Source organism: Sapajus apella, unplaced genomic scaffold, assembly GCF_009761245.1.
Source record: "Sapajus apella isolate SASKATOON/1434 unplaced genomic scaffold, GSC_monkey_1.0 scaffold165, whole genome shotgun sequence".
In the NCBI taxonomy this organism is placed as follows: domain Eukaryota; kingdom Metazoa; phylum Chordata; class Mammalia; order Primates; family Cebidae; genus Sapajus; species Sapajus apella.
The window spans coordinates 212,307-217,608 of NW_022437105.1; the positions used below are offsets into that span (position 1 = coordinate 212,307).

The 5,302-nt window shown below is 55.6% G+C and overlaps 1 pseudogene; it reads right to left on the minus strand.

The window, feature by feature from the left end:
- Window positions 1–339: 339 nt before the first annotated feature.
- Window positions 340–3,298, minus strand: LOC116542263 (annotated as a pseudogene).
- Window positions 3,299–5,302: the final 2,004 nt, after the last annotated feature.

The window sequence follows — 5,302 nt, forward strand, 5'->3', positions numbered from 1 at the left end:
AGAGTAACGAGTAGATGCATTTAAGTACAAGTGGCATCCCTCGAGCCCACCGCACGTCACCTGTGTACACACGTGTCATTCTCCCCGTGTAACCACTGGGAACGTTCAGGCCCATCCTGATCTCCAGGGGTAGGATTTGGGGCCAAAGTGGAGTTGGTCACCCCTGGCCAATGATGTAATCACTCGCACCTCTGTAATGAAGCCTCCATAAAACCCGGGAAGACCGGGACGGAAGGGGCAGCCGCAGAGGCCAAAACTGCCGGACTCCACTTGGGGGGTCCTGAGAGTCGGCAGGTGCACGGAGACAGGAGGGAGCAGCGGGGTGCCGGGGGCTGCGGGGCCTGGGGAGTGCTGACTGGGGACAGTTTCCACGTGGGAAGCAGCAGCTCAGTGGGTGGAGGGGCACAGCAGGGGCACACTTCATACCTCCAAACTGGACACGTAAAAATGGTGACTAGGGCCAGTGTCACATGATGCATGTTTTGATACAGTGAAAATCACCCTCACGGGGCCAGCCCTGTCCACTCAGACAGTAGGAAGCTGCTCTACCCCAAAGCGCACATTTGCCGGACATCATTTTTAGAGTCACTGCCTTGCGGGAGGACTTTGGAGAGTGTGGGGGGGGAGGCCAGCCAGCCAGGGGCCACAGAGAGCAGGGCGCAAACCATGGACATCTTTAGGGTCTCTGCCAACTTGGTCCTCGGGAACAGCCCCAATGCTCCCCTGAAGTGTGTCTGTGGCATTGGGGCCCCCCTGGAGTACCCGGGTTGGGGCAGGCAGTGGGGTGGGCAGAGCAGTAGGGTGGGCAGTGGGGTGGGTAGAGCAGTGGGGTGGGCAGTAGGGTGGGCAGTGGGGTGAGCTGGGGCTCACGATGGCCCCTCTCCATCCAGCCAATGCACAGTGCAGTCCAGCTGAGTCCCTGCGAGCCCAGCCATGAAGGACTCCACACAGTTACGGACCACTCCACACAGTTATGACAGTGACTAACTGTCACGCCCGATCTGCGGTGAGTCGCCTAAGTTCACCCACCGACACCCTGTCTTTAGACAGTGAGTGTGTAAGTCGGCCAGGTCATGTGTCACTTAGGGCTTCCTTCTTTAATGTGTCCCGAAACAGCCTCTTGAGCTGCGGGCGAGGCCTGCAGTTCTACATCTCGTGCGTGGGGAGCACGTCAGCTTCCAGGCATCAAACCTCGGGCTTCCTCTAAATGCTTAGACAGCGGCACAGAAGATCCAGGAAATGCCTGTGGTATTTGGTTCCCCTCGCTGAGTCCTCCTGGCCCCTCCATGAGCCTTTTGCTCTGCTGGGGAGCACAGCCGGTGGCCTGGGTCTCGCGCTAGGCCACTTGGGCACTCTGTGGGACTTTGGAGGCTGCCCCGCAGGCCACGGGTGTGTGGCTTGAGCAGACCAGGAGACTTCACAGGCTTCTGCTGGGGGGTACTTGTTTATTTTGGAAGCGGTTGTTTATCTCTGCTGCTGATAGTGCAGCCTGACCCTGTTTTGCTAAGTTGCCCTCCGCATGTTCTGTCAAAGGCCCGTGGCCTTCCGCCCCCATCCACTGACCGCCGGGCTGCACTAAGCAGCATTAGATGACATTTTCCTGTCACTGAATTTTTAGGTCGAGACAGTGCTATTGCTGCAGAGGAGACAACTGGACGGCAGGTGACAGCCTTCTGGGCAGGGCGGCCTCTCTGGATAAGACGTGTCTGTCTTTTCCTCAGGCACTCGGCCTTTGCTATTTCAGAGACGTGGCTTTTCCCAGAACAGCATTCCCGTCAGCTGCACCTGTGCGGGTCCCCCATGTCCCGCCCTCACTCTAAAAGGCATGGAAAGGGAAGGAATTTCTGCACTTTTCCAGTTTGCTTCCTTTCTGTAATGTGACTAGCCTATTCCACAATAATGTTAAGCATTTACAGGCCATGCGGGATTGTGGATAATTGTGAAGGGAGACGTGGGGCTGACCTGAGGGAGTCATGGGCGGTGAGGCTGATACAAGAATAACCACGGTGTGAGGGCCTCCAGCCCACCCCGTCCAGGGCCCTTGCTGACCGCCTGCATCCACCAGAGGGTAGAAGGGACCCAAGCTTGGTCAGAGAAGAGGAAGCTGCTTTGCCCCAAGGCACACATTTTCAGGCAGCATTTTTAGACGTGCTGCGCTGTGTGAGGGCTATGGAAAGTGAGGCGGGGAGGCCAGCCAGGAGGGAGCCACAGAGAGCAGGGGCAAACTGTGGACATATTTAGGGTCTCTGCCAGTCTTGGTCCTCGGGAACAGCCCCGGTTGCTTCCCTGAAGTGTCTGCGGCCTTGGGGCTCCCCCCGGAACACCGGGGTTGGGGCAGGCCATGGGGTGGGCAGAGTACCATGAGCCAAGACCACAGGCGGCTCCCCTCCTTCCAGCCAATGTGCCGGGTGGGACCCCAGGTTTACAGAAAAGGGGCGCAGGGACAGGAGACCTGCTTTGTCATGAGATGCAGTGCTCACCCCACCAGGCATAGCGTCCCTCCTTGCCCCTGGTAGTGCAGAGACCAAGACGTGCCCGTCACTGTGCAGAAGCTGAGCCCACGCAGGGTCCAGTGGCGAGTGCCGTGCCACTGTGAGGCTCATCGCACACTATCCAGGACCTCCGCGCTCCTCCAAGGCTGACCCGACAGAAAATCCAGACCTCGCTGTTTCAACCTCGGACCAATCCGCCTGCGGACACTGCCCTTTCACATGGACGTGAGGAATGAGGAGGAGACACGGTAAGCTCGGAACCAAAGGAACAAGAGGCTGATCTTGAAGCTCTCTCCAGGGAGAGACAGAAGGTGCTTGATAAACCGCGGGCTCCTGCCCCAGCATGCTGGCCCTGGAGACACTCAGACAAGATAGAGTGTAGACACAGCCCTGGGAGCCACATTGCACACCCCGAGTCCCTGTTCTCACATAAGCAGTCCCTCCTGGCAGACAAAGACCTCTCAGGTGTGACTCAGCCATGCCATAGAGAGGCTTGGGTGAAGAGTTTACCCTAGAGGCCAGTGGGGTGGAGTCCTGGGAGAACCCAGAAGCCTCTGGCTCAGCCTTCCCCTGGCTGTCCCTCCCCCTCTGACCCCAGCTGAGACAGAGGGAGGCTGGGAGCCTGGTCCCCAGCCCTAGCCTTGTGGTGCAATCTTATCAGGAATGTGTGTGCCCTGTTTTCCCTCACACACTCCACAGGAATGTGTCAAAGCACCCATCAACATGACGTCCCCAGGACTGGCGACATAGCCCCTCTGTAGCCAGTCCTGCTGCAGTTGGTGATGCTGTCTGTCCTGGGCCTCCATCCTGAGCAGTGTCACAGCACCAGCTCACTGTCCCTCCCTGGAGGGACCTCCCCCACATGAAACCTTCTCCAGAAGCATGGGTGGCCTCAGCCTGCATCCTGCAGGGAGCATAAGGCCTCTCATTCTCCGTCCTGGGCTGCCTGCAGCCAGAGGGGTAATCAAGGGGCAGAGAAGCCAGGAATGACCCCAAGGACGCATTCGGGTGACTGGTTGTCACCCTGGACACAGGAGGCATCCACACAGAGATGGCAGACACAGAGCCAGGCCCCCAGGACCCTCATGCCTTCTCTTCCTCCTTGTGGTCAGTGGGACACGGCCCAGGAAGGCTCAGCACAAATGCCCATCCTTCTTGCCATAGGGCCCGCAGCACATGTGCTCAGCCAAGGATGGAAGCTCCAAATTCCTCATTGCCCAGACTTGTGAAAACGAAATGGCTGCTCTTTTCCTTGGAAACTCGTTTCTGAAAGCACACACGAATCTTCAGTTTTCCATGGAGACCTGGAAGGAACTGAAAGTCCAGTTTTGTACAAGGAGAGCATTAAACAGAGCTCTCACTAAACACTGCAGGAGACTAACAGTACAGCAGGCATTCTCTCTGAAAACCACAAGCTACAAAAGGAATCAGTGACCCTCGGTCCCAGTGACCCACCCAATACTAAATCACAGCTGATGGTTTCTCCAGGACAGGCTGCATCAGAATGTAGAACACCCATGCAACAACTCAATTCACTCCTGTTCTTCTGAATTCAGTAATGACAAAATCCAAGCTGCCGTTCAAATCAGTCCAGAAACCCAGCTGCTAAGGTTTAATGGTGATTGTGCCTGCTTGGAAGTCTCAGTTCAGGTCAACATAACCTCATGGATACAGGGCAGGCTGGCCAAATTAAATGAAAGTACTGCCATCTACAGCTGCACTGCCATCTACAGCCACACTGCCATCTACAGTGGCACTACCATCAACAGCTGCCATGCCACTTACAGCTGCACTACCATCTACAGCTGCATTGGTAACTACAGCCACACTGCATCTACAGCCACATTGCATCTACAGCCACACGATCACAGCTGCACTGCCATCTACAGCTGCACTGGTAACTACAGCCACACTACCATCTAAAGACACACTACCACTACAGTCACATTGCCATCTACAGTCACAGTGCCACCTACATCCACACTGCCATCTACAGCCACACTATCACAGCTGCACTGCTACCTACAGCTGCACTACCATCTGAAGTCACACTACCACTACAGCCACACTGCCATCTACAGCTGCACTACCATCTGCAGTCATATTGCCATCTATAGTCACACTGTTATCTACAGCCACACTGCCATCTATAGCTGCACTGCCATCTACAGTCACAGTACGATCTACAGTTGCAGTGTCATCTATAGTCACACTGCCACCTGCAGCCACACTACATCTACAGCTGCACAGCCATCTACAGTCACACTCTGACATCTACAGCCACATTACCATCTACAGCTGCACTGTTAACTACAACCACACTGCTAGCTACAGTTACACTATCACTACAGTTGCATTACCTCTACCACCTACAGCCGCACTGCCACCTACAACCACACTGCCACCTACAGCTGCAATAACATCTACAGCCCCGCGCCACCTACAGTTGCACTGCCATCTGTGTCCACAATGTCATGTATGTCCACACTGACATCTACAGTCACACTGCCATCTACAGTCATGCTGTCATCTACAGCCACACTGCCACCTACAATCTTACTGCCACCTACAGCCACACTGCTGTTTATAGCTGCACTACCATCTACAGCTGCACTACCACCTATGATTGCACTGCCATCTACAGCCACACTGCCATCTACAGTCATGCTGCCACCTACAGTCATGCTGCCACCTACAGCCATGCTGCCATCTACAAGCACACTACCATCTACAGCCATACTACCACCTACAGCCGCACTGCCACCTACAGCCGCACTGCCACCTACAGCCACACTGTTATCTACAGCCAC